The sequence below is a fragment of the Falco biarmicus genome, chromosome 1 (assembly GCF_023638135.1).
Source record: "Falco biarmicus isolate bFalBia1 chromosome 1, bFalBia1.pri, whole genome shotgun sequence".
Lineage (NCBI taxonomy): Eukaryota > Metazoa > Chordata > Aves > Falconiformes > Falconidae > Falco > Falco biarmicus.
In genome coordinates, this window is record NC_079288.1 from 114,095,386 (window position 1) to 114,112,826 (window position 17,441).

Genomic DNA, 17,441 nt, shown 5'->3' on the forward strand with positions numbered 1-17,441 from the left:
TTTGCCTTTGTTTTTCTTTGTAGAACTTAAGTGCTACTTCTTTGAGGCCATGACAAATAGCTGTTGTCTGTTTTTAAAAGAAAAGCCCAAACAAAACCCTTTCTCAATTGCATGTCAAAAGTAGTCCTATGTAGACAGGGCGTTCAAATATTAAATGCTTTAAAATTTTTATATAGGTTATCAATAAGATGCAGTTTATTTTGGATAGTTACAAGTAAATTGCCTTGTTATTAACAAAAATCTTGAGCAAGCCATAATAAAAATGGTAATTAAAATAAATCGGGCACCCTTTTCAATTGAAGAGAATGGGGTAATTTTTTGATCCAACACAGGATTGAAATTAAGTAATATTATTAAGCAACCTGAATCCGTAAAACTAAGACTTATTTCTTGTCCTACTGGGACAGGATGAGTGGTTGCAAGGCATTTGGATATTAGTAACGTTTAGTAGTATATAATTTGTTAGATGTAGAGAAATAGTTAGATGTGGACTGTACTAGAAGGCAGACCATACTGGATCCACCTAGTCTGGGGCCAGTGCCTTGAGAAGGTGATAACAAGTTCTTGTTTGTAATAGTTGATCTTCTTTTGTCACTTCTTGCCACTGACAGAAAAAGAAAGGCAGAAGAGCATGCAAAGCCTTTCCAGGAAGTATTGAGTTCCACCATATGAAATAAAAGAGCAATAAGTGTATTCTGTGATCAGTGGATTCAGGACAGCGGTGTATTTGTTCTCGAATGCTGTAACTAAAATGCATGATTTACTAACAAAAAAAAAATTGTATCAGGTGCAGTGCTGAGTTGGAATCTGTATGTATCTTCCAGCAACAGCTGATGAACTGGTGCTCTTCACTCCTTAAAGCACAGTTTAGCAGATCCGATAAAGGAAGGGGGCAGAATTGGTACCATGGCATTGTGTGCTGTAATGACATAAAATGAGGCAAACTATACTTTTCTGGGCCAACGATCTAGGGGTCAAAACTTCCTGTTGTATTTTTTCTAACTGCTTCTTACTGTGGTTGTCTTCCTTTAATTCTAATATGCAAAGTACCAGTCAAATCTATTAATTGTTTTATCAGCATCCATGGAAATGAAAAATGAGAGACAATGCAGCTGTCAGTGGGAGCTGTGCTCATTTAATGACTGTAAAATTTGACCTCAAGCTAGGCTTCCTTTTATTTCCTTTCCTATGGATAAGGGATTTGAATGAAGCATTTTGGTATGATAGCATTTCAAAATTTTGACATATATTTAAATAGATACGGACTGTGTGTTTGAATCAGTACTTAGCCTTTCACTTAACCTGAAGACTTAGAAATGCAAACAAAATAAATGAACAAAGCATTCAGTAAAATCATCTTGAGTGATGCCTGCCATGTAATAAAAACAGCAAACTGACTGCCAGACAGTATTAGACCTAAAGGAGACAACCTCAGCTCTGGCCAGGTATGGCAAAAATTGTAGTAGAACATGCTTGCTGCAAAGTAGGTATTAGAAGGTAAGGTATCCTTTCTGAATTTTAAATGCTCTGGTTTAGAGTAAATAGACTTCATAAATGCTGGTAATGTGTCTTAAGACAAATGAAGTGTCCTAGAACAGTGTCCCCCCCCTCTGATAAATGCTAGCTGGTGACACAGCTGTCTTCTGTGACAAGTCGGTTTGGCACTGCTGCAGGCAGAGCAGCGTTACTGAGAAACCTGGTGTGTTTTGTCTTCAGCGCTCTTTTTCTGTTAACTAAATAGATGTCCTAGCACTGATCATCATCTCCAGAGTGCAAGATCTGAAGTACGGTACTGGATTTTGGGACAGTAGAAGATTAAATTATTACATTTCTCTCTTCAGGCTTAATTGGGATTGTTCTAATTTATGTCAGTTTCGAGCTGATGCCTCACAGTCTCAGTGCTGTCAGATTAGTCCAGGCATAAGGTGCTTTGGGTAAATTGCTTCTCTCAGGCTCAGATTGGCTTCCAGCACCTCTCTCCCTGGGGTGAAGGGGGATATAGGACCATTTTGTTGCTGAGAAGATAAGGGTTTAGTTTACTACCAGCCACATTATGGCTTCTTTTAAGGATTAGCTCAGAACAGAGAAGTGAAATATTTAATTTAGCTACTATTCCTCTCCTTTCCCCTTCTCTTCAAAATGCTTCCAAGCACTGTGCAACCAGATATTTGAACTATACATTGGTAGATGTCAGTTTTTCTGTTGCTAGATTTTTATTACTTTATTTATCTTTACTATGTTGGGGTGAAAAGCAGCAGCCATTTAACAGAACTAAGTAGCCACCATTAAGGACAAAGGGAGGAAGAACAGTATCTGTCTGAAGCCACATGGGAAATTCTAGGCATTTGTCTTGGAGTTAGATTTTTTGCCCAGGATGCCATAATTAATGCCCTTAAAGAGAGGCAAGTCTTCATTTCTTAGCCTCTTAACACCAGCGGTCATGCATATGTTCATCCCAGCCTCAGAGGGTGCTGTGCCACTGTGAAACTAACAGTTTTTCACCTTTTCTTTTGAACTGTAGGTACCCAGAACCCTTTCTTTCTTGCCACAGTGATGAGTCCATGAAAGCTCTTAGACAGCTTACATTGTCTGTATGTATTTTTGATGTCCTTACTGCTAAGAATACATACTGCACAATTCAATACACTCACCAGATTCCGCTGCAGCAGTGGAAGGATACTTAACTCACAATTTTAGTTTTAATTATTTTTTCAATATAAGTGAAATTGTAGCTCACCTCAGTATGAATGTTCTATTGAGAACGTTAAATTAACTAAGAAATGTTCTAAAAATTAAACTTCCATTTTTTCTTTAGGTGGAATCTTTTAATAAAACTTGATTGAGTCTCCGGTGTGTTTTTGTGTTCTCTATCAATAATACTTAGATATAAGCTTTTTGTTTTCTGAAGAAAATTTGAGCAAGTTGATCAGTTGTTGCTTTCTGCTCCATTATCCATTCAGCTCAGTTTGATTTGTGTTGGTAGCAGCAATGAAATGTAAGGAGCAGGAAAATAAATTGCTGGTTCTGCATGTCTCCTGACCAGAAGCGTTTGTTAGTTAGCTATTCCGTTCTTATCCTTCCAGTCAGGGCAGTCTGTACAGAAATGAATTTCTTCATCAAAGTGAGAGAACATGGCACTTATAGTGCCATTTTCATTCTGGAAATGGAAAATTACTTTTCCTCTGGAAGGCACGAGCATTCAGACACATCTAATGTCTTTGCAGCTCTTTAGGAAAATGAATAAATCAGGCTGTCAGGCCTCTAATCTCTGTCCAAGACTTCTGTGGTTCTTCCAAGGCTCAACGTGTAGAACCAGAATTTTGTCCCTTTGAAATCAAAGTCCTGTGAGTAAGCAGAGGTCACCGTTTCACAATTCATGCAGTATGTCATCAACCTTTCTAATAAGTCTGAAACATTTGCTCCACAAATATACCATGCATTGGCTGATTAGGTTTTTTTCTTTCTTTTCCTAGTTAACTAAAATGTGTGTGGTGAACTGTGGTGTAAGAGAAGGAAAAGTGAACTGAAGTTGTACAGCCATTGATTAAGTGATCAGTCATTGAAAGGCAAAGCATTTGCAGGATCACAGCACTAACGTCCATCTAGCTGTGATTTCCAGTGTCTGTTTTATCTACCAAGGTCTTGAGGAGCTTGATATAGAGCTACCTTGTAAACACCTCTGCTGAGGAATCATTTGTTTTATTGCCAACAGGATGACACCAGTCTATAGTTAGTCATGTCTAGTCTGTAATCAGACTCAATGGGGCAGATTAGGTACTCTTGTGAAAGAGAACATGACTGGAGAAGATTGGCAGGAGAAAACACAGATGCTGAAGCAGCTGGACTTAAATAATCAGTACTCCAGGTGGTCAGAGAGATTTGTTTGTTTCTGAATGCTTTGCTTAAACTTTAGGCTAAGAAATAAAACTGTGCCATCCTCTAGACATAGCACTGAGTACTTTCATGTTTTAGGAAATTGTTTATTTGCATACATTTATCTGCTTGATTATGTGATATTTTTTTTTTTTTATTTGCTTAATGGTGGTTGTCAGCTTTGCTATTACAAAGAATTAATCCCACCAGGTGTGGTCTTGCAAGTATGGAAAACCATAAACTTCAAGGATTATGATTCATCCATGTTTAAAAGGAACATTCAGGCATTAAAACCAAGTTTTATTATTGAACATCCTGAGATCCTGCCCTCTGGCTTAGCACAGGGGAATGGGAAATAAGAGTAGAAAGCAGATGATGAGCCCTGCTGTGTCTTGATGAAGGGGCTGAGGAAGTGACTGTCCTGGCTGATTTGTTGTGGTGTTAGTGCAAATGATGTTCTGGCTTTTCAGCTGTTGCTGGTCTCAGCCAGATGTTTGTGTTGATACCAGTGCTCATTTCTGTTAAATAGCAAATGCTGAGGATCAGCAAATCTTTTTTGTCCTCCTTGCTGTGGGGGTGGTACCTTCTGCAAGTATGGACGAGTGGTAACTAGGAGTACTACCATTTAACAATTACTGCTGAATTCAACAAAGCCTGTTTGAGAAGGAGAGAGTAAGCTTTGCAGAAAATAAAAGTTCAGGGAAGAGGGGGGCAAAAAGCAGAAACAATCAACACTAGTTTCTTGAAGTCAGTGTCTTGACACACTATGCTCAGGTAAGGTAGTTGAGTGTCATTGTTTTTTATTTAAAAGTAATTCTTGATTGCTATGTATAGTCACACTGCTCTCTTTCTTTCTATGCTTAGGCTGCTCCTGGCTTGTAAAGGGGAACCTTTGAGAGGTATCTAAAAGCTGTCTCACCTTACGGAACAATCATCACTGGAGTATAAACTTTGTTATGTACCAGCCCAAAGAGAACTGTGACAAATATGTGCTGTCTGTGATAACAGTGTGGTCTCCTATTGCATGAAAAAACTGCTGGTTTAGTTGAAGCTAGCTCTAAAAAGACTGCTAATAGTGTTAGTGTTAACTCTTCATCAATACAAATCCTTTGAAAGTAACTGTAGGTGTCCATTGCAGCGTCATACTAAATTTATTTGTTAGATGTTTCTGGTCACACAGTGCACAGTGCCTGGCAGCTTTGTGTTTCCTCTGTGCCTTTTTCTTTTCTTTTCTTTTTTTTACTCCACACAAAAAGCCCAACAACAATAAAACCCATGATATGATTTTGGTCCTATCTGCATCTACAGGGATCTGCTGTAAAGGAAATCTTGAGCTATCTATACCTTACTTGTTGATAAGTCTCATAGGAATGTACGGGTTTGTACTTCGTATATTTGTAAATAACTCCTCCATTATCTCCATTCTTTTATTTTTCCTAGGAGCTCTTTGGTTTTGTGTCCCTATGAGAGCACTGAATTAATATCTTTCCATATCTATTTTATTTTGGCGCTAGCTTGTCTTTTTCTTCTTCAACTGCAGAACTTGATGCCTTAGTGTTTCTTCTCCTCTGAGGATATACTATTTTCTTATTCTCTATAGGCTGTGGTAAAAATTGCTGTAATACATACAAAAACTGCTAAAGTGATTAGGAAGTCTTGAGGTTTTACCAGTAATCCTCATTAGTTTCCATTTAAGGATACACATCTAGACTTCACACTTTCTTCCTTTGGCACAAGGGCCATTTGCAGTTGAATAGGTTGTTCAGTGTTGGTTTGGGTTTTTTTTGGGGGGGTTTTTGGTTGTTTTTTTTTTAATTTATAAAAGTCATAATAAACAAGTTTTACAATGGTACAAGTTCATTCCTATTGTGTCTGAAAAAAATGCAGATGCAATCAGGCTGAGAGTTACCTGCTGTCTAATCTCTGGCTTAATCCAGAATGATTTTTCAGTCATTCATCTAATATTACCCTATCAGTGAGTTGGTCTCTTAATCCCAGATGGATTAATTTAGGTATCACATGTCTTTATATATCCCCCTAATCCTTTATATGATCAATCCTACTTTAGGTTTTCAGTAAATCATTTTTCCTTTAACTCCATCAATTCATACTTGCAGCTTCTTTACTGGCTGTCATTTGACTGTGTTGTACCTGCCCCAGTGAACTAGATCTGAGTATGTAACGGTTCTGGTTAGAGAACTAGTAGCAGTTTAAGCAGAATGTCTGGGTGGAACTTCATTATTTTTATTGGTTTTGTGAAATACATACTGCCAAGTTTGTATTCTAATCTAGTTGCAACTTTGGGAAGACTTTGGGAAGAAAAAAAAGGTGATTGAATATTGAGGGGAAAAAAAATATGGAATTAATAGTAAAGAAAAGGTAGTCAAAGACAGACCAGAAGTTGGCTGAGCTGTACATTATGAACATAGCCAGTGTGTGGGACACTAAGCTGCATTTAAAATGATGCTTAAAATTACAAGAAGCAAGGTTGCTAGTACAAAGTTAAGTGTGTGTGTGTGTGATGTGGTAAGCCTAACCAAGCTCTGCCATGTGCTGAAAAATAATTTGGAAGCCAAATGTGAATTACTTACAGGAGAATTATTATTTTAGCTTCTAAAGAAGTCGAGTGTGTGTCAAAGCAGCATTTCTTGTTTTACTAGACTTGTCTGATTATATGTTACTGGCCAGTTATTCAGACTTCGGCAGGGTGAAGTACCTGTGGCTTATGTTGGGCCTGAAATTAAATACCGGCTAGAAAAGTGACGCTGAGTAGACAAGAAAAGGGGTTAGGTTAGTGTTTGCAGTAGGGCCAAACTTCCTTCAAGGAGGGAGTTGATGCCCAGGGAGAATTTCTGTTCTGCCCTTTCAGAAGCTGTGTTCCCTCTGGTGTTTGTAGCAGTTAATTCGTTTCTGTATTGCTGAGGAGTGAAGTGGTGACAGAGTTGCATTGCAAATTAATGAAGATGACTGGCTTTTGTTTTTCTTTTTGTAAAATAGGTGAGATTCTTTCTGTGAAGAAACTGATAGCTCTTAGATGCTATGGAGGTAATGGAAACTGTCATTTTTAGTACTTGAAAAGATGCAATTGTAACTTTGGTTTTAAGGTTTTAAGCTTCAGGGATACAGTCTGGATCCAGAGAGCAGGCTCAGTGTTTTAAATAACCTGGCTCAAAGCTTTTTGATAAAGGTATCTGCATACATTTGGCTTTCCAGCAGGAATATGGGGCTTTACCTGGGGGAATGCTCAAGTAACTGAGTGTCCCTAAACTTTGGATTCAGTGCCCAAATAGATTTGGTATTGAATCCATACAGTGTTTTGGTAGTGTTCCTGTCTGTATCTTCTGTGTATATAAAGCCAAGTGCTGGCAAAACCAAACTTGTACTGTTATGGTTATATGCAACCTCTTCTTTACTGGCCCTCCCCCATTTTTTTAAAAAATCATATGGTAGTAGAAAGCAGTATACCAGCTACTCCACTGTCTGTTCTTCTATGGTGCTAATACATTAAGGAGTTTAAGGGAAAAGATTCCAAGGAATGATAGACTTTTTCTTTAAAAGTCATATAATGTTATTACAAACTGTGTTAACTGAGATTGAAGGCCATGTGAAATGAACAAAAATGTTAATATTTACTTCAGGTATGTTTGAATTATACTTGTTCTTGCTAATGAAAATATGAAGACCAAATATCTTCAGAAAATACCTGATTGAAAGGTTTCTGTTCTTTTGAAAGACGAAAGTAATATTTCATATATTACTTTCATAATTTCATATCTTTCAAAATTCAAAATTAGTTTTCCATCATAATTTTCTGGATTTTAAGCAAAGCAGCTTGTAAATAGTATAATAACAAAGAATTTTTAGTATTACATGGGCTGGTTAGAAATCTATTTTAAGGTTCCAGAACAGAGTTGTTGTATTAACTTTTTATTTCTATGCCATAAGAAACTGCAACTTCTTGTCTTTGCTGCTTATATTCTGTGCATTCTTTCATTTCACATTCTCTCTTAGCAACTAGAGCTTGTTTTTCTATCAATATCTTCTAGTGACAGAGATAGTTCTGTCTATTGTTTCTTATTCTAAATTGCGTCTGACTTTGTTTTTCATGTGGGGAGCATGGACGTACAGATTTGTGGCTGCTGTTTTCACGCTTTGTCATGATTTTCTTTATTGTTGCTTAAGAAAAGTGACAACCCACCATTTGAGATTCAGCACTTTCTTACTATGTACCTCTGTCCTTTGTAGATCTGTAAGTTAAAACTGCATTGTTTTGCTGTGAATATAAAACTAAACTGTCTCATATTTTTCAGTGACTGAAGCACATTTCCAGTTCGAAAGTTTTCTAGCTTCAGTTTCTAGTAGGATACTTAGTTTTTTGGTATCTAAAGGAGTATGTTTAGTGGCTTTTAAAAAGAAAGAGTATTCAGAAACAAACCTGCTCTGTATTTTCCTGTGAGACTTCCCCGCCCCCTTATTAATGGTTAGAAAATGAGTCACTGGAAGCTCCAGGTAACCCATGTGGATTACCATGTGGTAAAGGTAATAATCTATTTTACTTTGAGGGGTGGGGGGTGGGAAGGGAAAGGAAGGTGAAAGAACTGTTAAGTTGCAATAAGCCTCTTTTCCAAGCCTGATAACCTGTTTTGTTTAATGTGCTGCTTCGTCATGAGTAGACCAAAAGCATACTGGCTGGAGGTCATGCAAGACTTTGACATATTGGAGGAATGGAAAGATGTTTACAGATGTGCTGGACAAAATGGTAAATCCAGTTCAATATAACATATCTATTCGGTATACCAGTGGAAGCTTGTGGCTCTAAAAATCAAGATAGAAGATAAATCTGACTATGAAGGGTAATTAGAGATATATGTTTGTGACTATGCAGACAGTAGAAATATTGAAGGTCTCTTTTTGGAAGACTCCAGTGGGCTGGAGAAACCCCATGGCCACATGGAGGCTTACTTGGCACTGAAGAGAATTCTGCGAGGCATTGGAAGAAAGAGATGCAGCAGGATAATGAAGTCATGGATTACTGAAGACCTGGTCCTACAGAAAGGATTTAGAAAATTTGGCCATTTAAAATTCATCTGCTGGAAGAGAGGTCTTTTTTAAAACACGAGCTCAAACTGTAATCCCCAGAGAAACAGCTTGCTGGCATCGAGAACTTGCCACTGCTGAAGAAGAACTTCAAACTGAGAAATGTGATAGATTTGCATAATGCCTATGATTTGTTTTTTCTTTAAAGTATACATGAAAAGAGGTAGGAAGCCCAGGATAGCACAGCAGATTAAGCAGAATAACTATACGGAACAGTGGAAAATTATTAGAATAGAAGTTAAGTGCAATCAACACTTCTGAGAACTGTAGTCAGATACTAGTGGTTATGACTATACCAGCTTTGAATGCAGTTAAGGTGGTATTACCTGAAGTGCAAACAAGGTTGAAACACTTCTGTGCAAATACCAGGAACCTGGGGTATAAAACAGAGTTATTTGAGTTGCAGAATATTAAACTGGGTATCACAGCCATATGATAGTAGCATAGCGGTCATGACAGAACATGAATATTGAAGGACCTTTTTGGGAAAGCTAGAAATAGGAGTCATTGAATAGGAGTATAATGCATGAGGTGTTGCTCTAATAGTTTAGAGACAATATAAGTGAAACAGAAGCCACTTAGATTGGTGTCATCTTAGAGAAAGGTGGTGAGAGACTCTACAGGGGTGTTGGTAGATTTCTGAAGTAGATGCAGGGCTGGATCTGGAAACAAGTAATTGCAATGGTATAAAGATTTAAATTACTGGACACATTGTGAGAGGCTACCTTCATGCATGGTAACTGGAGGACCAGTGTTTCTGATCATGGTAGGTGGGGCCAAGATGTCATGGTTGAGAGGTCTAACAATTATCAAATTTGAAAATAAATCATGGGGCCAGGAACAGGTGAAGTTAGTTTTGAGTACTGCACTTTTAATTCGGACTTTGTGTATCTTGAGTATTTCTATATTTCTGGTCCTGTATGTATTCCTGAGAGATGGATTCAAGGGAAGCATTACGAGGACTGGAAAGCGTTCCCTACGGGGGAAGTATTTAAAAATCCCGACGCAACAACAATGAAAACTTGGCTTGCTTTTAAGTTGACACTTCCAGTAAGGGAAAGACGAGAACATAAATGTAAGGTAAAGGTCAGTGATGGCATAATAATGTGGATAATTTGGACATGAAGACATGTAGTCTGGAAATTACGGAAGATTCTTGCCATTAGACCAGGCAGGTGCTGGAAAAACATTCCTTTGGGGATATGGAGACAAAGCTATCTAGCTGCATTTAGGTTTGAGCTCAATAATTTATGTTGTGAAAAAGATTTAGTAGTAGGCTCGGTAGCTCAGAGATCTCTTTCTGTTTGGTTTTTAATGTGGTTGGACTAATCCTGTGTGCCCAGTGTATGCTCTCTGGATTCCATTGACTCCTGTCTGTTAGAAACAGTAACTGGTTCTAGTGGGTTAGTTTGTCTCTTCGGATTATCTCTACAAGCTTTACAAGGAGTACCTTTTTGTTACAGTTTCTTTTGAGGATTAAATCCAATGAAGTTGAAATGGCACTGCAAAATTTAGGAGAAGAGTTGCTTTAGACCTTTCATTTCTGAGTCAAGAGAAATGTTTTATAGGACTTCAGGTCTTTAAAACAGATGATATTATAACTGACATGTTTCTGACCCTTGGTAATTTTTTTGGCTTGAAAGGCAATCATAGGAACAGTCATTCTCACACATTTCAAAAGCAGCAGTGCCCCCCCCCCCCCCTCCAAACAAAACCCCAACCCCCAAACAAACACCACCCCACCCCCAAGCCAAAAAACACACAAAAACCCCCAATAATAACAATAATATCCCTCCTTCAGCTACTTCCCCTCTAGACTTCACACCTTTTGTGTCCACCTGCAGAAAGAGTCTGGTGGTTTTGATGCTTGGGCTACTAGCAAGGGAGATGCCTATGCATCTCCCTATATAGTTATTTTGTTATACTGTTTTGCTAGAGCAAATGTAGGTTGAATCTTTGTGTTTTGGTAGAGCAAGAGAAATTGGTTGATGTATCCATAGACTAATATCATTTGTTGAAGTGCTTTTTGGGGAAGCCAATAAACAGTAAATGGCTTAAGTCTTGTGGGTCTGTGTGGACTGCTTGGGCAGGGGACAAATAGTATTTTAAAACTGAAGATAAATGTTGGGCAGAAGTTGAAGCTTTGGTCATATTTACCTACAATGTACAAAGTGCTGACTTAGTGGCATTCCAAACAAAATACAAAATTTTAGTCTTCCTTTTTATTTATTTATTTAAAAAATCTATATGCTGGGAAGGGAAGCAGACAGTTAAGTCTAAGAAACAACCAGAGAAACTTCGCATACCACATATCCTCCAACTAACATACTCCTAATTGCCTGGCTGCCTTGAGGAAATTAAGGAAGAAATCAGCTTTTGTTTCCCTTGTAAGGTACTGATGCACCATAGTGAAGTGGTGTATGTGTGTGGCAGGGGGGAACCACAACAACCCACGCTGGGTAAATTGAGTGGAACACTTCTGTAAAATACTGTTCCTGTGCGTGCACTTGCAATCTACAAATCTGAAGTTGTTCTCAGGCAAAGGCAATAGCTATTTACGAGCAGAATTTAAGTTTCTTAAACTTCTTTATCTGAACTCCCACACAAGTTGCTTTTCTGCCTTTGGAGCAAGGTGGATGAAAGACTTCAGACTAATGTCTGAGAATTCAAGAACAGGGGGGAAAAAAATCCTGAAGCCATTGATGTTCTACTTGAAATAACAGTTTTAAGGCTGTTATGCATCAGTTGCAGAAAGTACTCCCCTCCACCAGCTGCAGCATAGCTGTCAGTCCACGGAGCACCTGCCTTACCTGGGTTTGTTTAGAGTTGGAAGGAGCTGTGGATAGACCATAAAATTGACTCTCTTCTGGCCTTGACCCTGAGGCTTGAGTGTGTTGCTTTCTTTCTTCTCTGTTACCCTTTTAGGTGTGCCCGCAGCTCTCTTGCCTGTGTTCTTTCCTTCCTGTTCCTACCAAATCTAATTACTCTTCCCAGACCAGACCCAGTCACTATTTCAGCTCTAAACGTCGACCCTGACACTTCTCCTGCTTGTCACCTTTGAAGTGTGTTGGCATATTTGGTCCTTTTTTTCTTTCTCCAAACAGTCCTTCTCTTAGTGGTGTCATAGTCCATTTGTACTGTCAGGTGGCACTTTCCACAAAGTCTGCAGACAAGCAGACTCTGAGGAGTATGTTCTTGAACTGTGTTTCTTAGAAAATGCTTTTGCCTTGCTTTCCTGAGAAACATTTTTGTTTCTTAAGTTACCTAATATTCCTGATTATTTAATACAAAAGAAAGCATTAATTCTGAAAAATCTGAATCTGAAGAGGTTCACATCTGTTAATGTATGCAAATGTAATTAAGATCAAAATAACTGCAAGTCTTCAGTGATGCAATGAAATTGTATTGGAATGATACAGTGAGGAGGAGGAAGGTAGTTCAGTATGGTATTATTCAAATTTATTTTTATGCTGAATTAATTGTACTGTTATATAGTCACTCTATCTATATAGGTATATTCTTCTTCACTATCTGGTTGTATGTCACTAGTAAGCATTAATTGTGAGTAAGTAGAGCATTAACTGCTCCAGCACTGACAGGGATTGAGTTTAGTCCAGCCACTATTTTTACTTGAACGGCATCTTCCTCAGGCTGTGCTTATGGTGTGAAGGCCCTCCCCATAGGCTGAGACCTAACCGCTGCATCACCGCTTGCTGCAAACACATCTCAACAGCTTACTATTACCGGGATTGGTGAGAGGAGCTTACTCAGAGCTCTGGCCAGGCTGTAGGTGTTCTGCTTTGCCTGTGTGTCAGGGTGACAGGAAAGGAAAGAACGCAGGTACAGCCTGTTTGTAACCACCACTGCAGAGCTTTGCAGGCTGAAGCTCTGAGGGACAGTCCTTTTTTTGATTTTTTTTTTTTCTTTTTCTTCTTGGCCTTTTTAGAATCAGATTATTTTGGTGCTTTGGGTTTGCTGGTCCCCTTCTAAGGTCTGTTTCTCTGCTTCAGGCTGTTTTCCCCATTTATTCTTGCCCAGAGAGTCTTTCAGAAGCTGACAGTCCTTCAAAGTATGTAGGTCTGATTAAAATACAGGTGATAATCCTTCAGTTCAGTGTTGAGCAGCTTTTCCAGGCTTGGCAATCAGTTGAGATTTTACAAGGGGTGGAAAAGAGGTTGTTACCAACCATTCGTATCCAGAGGCAAGCTCTGTTTCTGTGTCAAGGGGCTTGGTGTGTACTGCTGTGCACCTTCGGTTTTTAGCACAGAAACATTCAGCCCTGGCCCACCTCTAGTGAAAACCATAGTTATTTTTCATGTTTAATACAAAGCCATTCGATTAATTTATGCATACCTGTTTTGTAATAATTGTATTGTACCATGGAAGTCATGGGTGCTTTACCCCAATAATCCTGTACTTAGGAAGCATGAATATTTTATGAAACCACCTCTCGAAATTTGTATTTTGTGTTTAACTGTGACAGCCTTATTTTTCTTTAAGTTATCACTGTGAACTTTTTATCTTTGCTTGAGGTTTTTAATCTGAAAAACATGTATTTTTGGTAGGTTTTATGTAGCTGAGCTGTTTGCAAGTTCCAACTTGTTAGAGTAAGGTTGCTTGAAAAAATAGTTGCAAAGCATTTTCTTATGACCCCTTACAGCTGAAAAGAGTAGTGTGTGTCATATGTTACAGAGTAGGTAACTGTATGCAGAAGTCCAGTTAAATATATGGCTCTATTGCCCGATGAATAACGTATAAAATCACAAAAAAAAAATAATTCTGGGAAATAAATCTTACTTCCTCAATGTTTCCAGCTAGTGAAAAGTTGCATAGTAGCAAAAAGAGATAGCGTAATGATGGATATTCAAGAAAAGGAAATTTAAGTATACTTGAGTGAAGTTATGTTTCCTGAATTGCCTGTCTGTGAGGGAAGGTGTTAGTAGATTTTGACTTTCCACACGTGGTCTTTGTGTTTCTTACAGTTTGTAATAGCGACGAATTCTGCAGCCACAAAACCAGCAGTCACACAGGTCATTGTGGAGTAAGCCAAGGACGAGACGTTTTATACTTTGAAACGCGCAGGTTGAGCAGCGCTATTCTGGTAATACCTATAACTGATATAGGTATGTGGGGAGAGCTTGATCATCTTCTGTATCGCCCTTTGGCCTTGAATTCAAGTTGTGGTTCTAAAGTATCACCTCTTACTTTTTCCAAAGTGAGAAGAGACTGAAATTCAGGGAGATTTCAGCAGCAGCTTGCTTTAAAAAAAAATCATGAATCCTGTAAGTCTTCTTGAGATGTCTTATTTGTTCATTAAAATACATAAACTTTTTTCCTATCTGCTAATTGAGGATATGTCATTGATCTTAAGGCAAAAGGTCAATAAATGACCTGTTATAGCTGTAGCTGCCAGATCAGTTTAAAGCAGGAATGTCCTTAGTGATTTTCACGTTTTGTGAGTTTTGTTGCATTTCTTCCCCCTGTAAATTTTGCATCTATCCCTGAATAGCTTTTCCCCAGATGACATAATAGTTTCTGCTCAGCTGAGACTTTCACTGCATATAGAAATTAAGTCATTATTATTGAGACACAGTTAAAATGATTTATTGCTCTTCCTTAATGTAACAGCACTAAGTCACCATTTCCTAGATTTATTTTTTCAGCAATTACATTCTTAACAGTGGTACTACCTTTTTAATTAGAAAAGTTAACCAGATATTTGTGAACTTTCAGGAGCTGTATAGTAGGGAATGTACTTTATATAAAAAGATTTTTATTTTTTCTGGTACCTTGGTTGACCTTTAATTATTCAAGTGAAAAATCATCATCAAATACTAACACCCTTACTACTTTCATGCTTTCCTTCTGTCAGTTTAGAGGTAACTGAGGGAAACGCAGTAAGCTTTTTCCCTTGGAAAGCGTAGGAGCAAGGAGAGCTCATGGTCTCTCCCTAACTGTGGGACAGGTGTGCTAAAAGGGTTTCTGTAAGGAAAACCACTTGTTTTCTTGCAAGGCTGTGTGAGGAAAACACAGCCAAATCAGAATTGACAGTGTTAAGAAAAGGAGGAGGTGTTCCTTCCTGTTAATACCAAAAGAAAAATGGTGTTGAATTCCAGAGCTGTCTGAAACTTCATGAAGGGATTTTGTTCCAAGTACTTTATATCTCTAATCTTAAAATATGTTATGTTTTGTTTTACTATGTGGGTGACTTGACTCCATTGTCTTCTAGCTAAAATCTTTTTGGAGCTCAAATGAACCTCAAATCTTTCAAATCTGCTGCTAGAATCTTTTTAGTATTTATAGCTTAGATAAACCCCAGATGTCACAAATCTGGGGGATGGGGAGTAGAAAGAAACTCTCATCGCTGTTTTCTCAGCAATGTGGTATTTTTTTTCCCCCGTCAGTATAGATGCTGAGACTGTTGAAGTTGTTTGGTTCTGAGATACTATGCAAAGCAAAACATGTTAAGAAATTCGTAGTTGGTTGGGGACTGCAATTTTTTAAGATTAAAAAGAATATTAATAAATACTGTGTCTTAAAAAGTACAAGCTGCAGTCTTAGTACAGTAATTTGTCTGTTACACTAAAAATGACTGATAGAATTGATGTCATAGCGATGTTGGGTTTAAAGTTTGCCTCTACCTTTTGCATCTTTATAGATATTGGAAGGGAGAGGAAATAAATCTTCTAGAGGCAAAGGTTCCAGTTATTGCCACTAAAATACTGTATTTTGCAGAATGGAGCATGCTGCCATTTTTAACATACTGCAATGTTTTTTTGGAAGTGGTTACTGTGTCCTCCCCTTGTCCTTTCTTTATGGGATCAGTGGTCCCAGCACACTACCTCCTCCAGACTGGTTTGCCACCGTTATGCGTATGGGAGCTCCTAGTGAGTTGAGCTATACTATACCCAAGTAAATTGCTTCGGGGTTTTGTTTGAAATGGCAGGTTACAAAAGGGTTGTGTATTTACACTCCTGGAGACTAGAGAAGGGAATCTGCTGTGCAAATATATTTGTCACTCAGTAGTGAATGAAATGCTAATATTTAGCTGGAGACCACCTGCTCTGAAACCGCAGTGTCATAACAGTGGCTGAACTCATATTAACAGAGTCATTTGTGTGCAGCTGATGCCTTTGAAATGTTAATTGGTGTAGTCACCTTTGAATAGGGTTTTGGAAGACTGACATAATCTGCTGGTATTTGTTTTCAAGTGTTGGTTTTAAAGTGGATAACTTCCATATTCCAGCTTTCTTGATGGCTCCAGAGAAAGCTCTAGCTAGTGCGTTTGTGCTCTTCAGCAGTGGAAGGCAGGCAGTGTGGCTGGGCAGGCGTCACCTGAGCCGACGTGGCAGAAAGGAATTTAAGGCGGTGTTGCTCAAAAGTGTAGTTGGAGATTTGAGAAAAGCTCATGCATTAATTTGGATTTGCCAGAAATCTTATTGAGTAAGGACTATGTTTGAAGTCCCTTATACATTAACTTTTTCCTAAGGCTGCAGTTGTACCATCATATGAGGCTGACACACCTGTCATCACCCGCAGAAAGATTGCAAGCGAGTACACGCTTTTGTCCTCTGTCTTGGGCCGGCACTGGCACTTCTGCAGTCAGGTAGCCAGTCTGCCCCGGGAACAGCTTGATTAGGTTGGTTTTCATCAAGATCTGTACCTTAAGCTGGCTGTGTGGCTACATCAGCACTAGTGCTGCCGTGGAAAAGGGGTCCCTTTCGCCAGGAGCCTGCACCTGTGTTGTCAGTGGCTGCTCAAGCACAGCCTGTGAGAAGGTGCAACGAGTCAGAGTAAGCAGCAGTCTCATTCTTGTTCAGTCCCCTGCCTTGCGTAGTACAGTTTGGTAGGCCACGAACCACATGGAGCAACTCCCACAACTGATAAATGCCTTCTTTTTCACAGAGATGGTTTTCACGTAGCTAGATGGACATTGTTTAGTGGGTGTGCCAGTTTATACCTGTTTGCAGTAACAGTTTACTTGTATTACCCTTTTTAGGGGAAGCAAAAGGCAAGAATATATTTTTTTAATTTTTTTCTTAATTATTTTTTTTCCCTGAAAGTTCACATCTGAACTCCGGGTAACTGCATGAATCATTTAGGAATTTGCTTGACTGGGGAGTCTTGTCAGCTGCAGGGAAGACAAAGCTGTACTGTGGCCTTGCTTTCTTTTTTTTTTTTTTTTTTTTTCTTATTCAGCTGAAGGGAATACCTTCAAGCCAAGCCAGCATTTTATTTTTCATTATCTGCCTCCAAATAGAATAGCTCACCTCTTGCAGCTTTTTTTCAATGGATACTTTGCTTTTAAAGTCTTGTTAGTTTTAAGACTTTAAAAGGGACTTGCAGACAGTAGTGATACCGAGACAAGGGTGCTGGTTGCTTTATGTGATGCTGTATTATGCCACTGCAAGATCTGCAAGGTCATTGCCTCCCTTGGAAGAAGGCTGGCTCTGGTTAGGGACAGTCTTGCT

General features: G+C 38.7%; 1 long non-coding RNA gene across 1 annotated transcript in view; it reads left to right on the forward strand.

Annotated features, from left to right (window-relative positions):
• Positions 1-489: 489 nt before the first annotated feature.
• Positions 490-17,441, forward strand: part of LOC130158832 (uncharacterized) — a 100,144-nt gene continuing 83,192 nt past the window's right edge. Inside the window, exon 1 of the long non-coding RNA XR_008825500.1 lies at positions 490-550. This is a non-coding gene — a long non-coding RNA (uncharacterized LOC130158832). The remainder of the gene's footprint in view (positions 551-17,441) is intronic.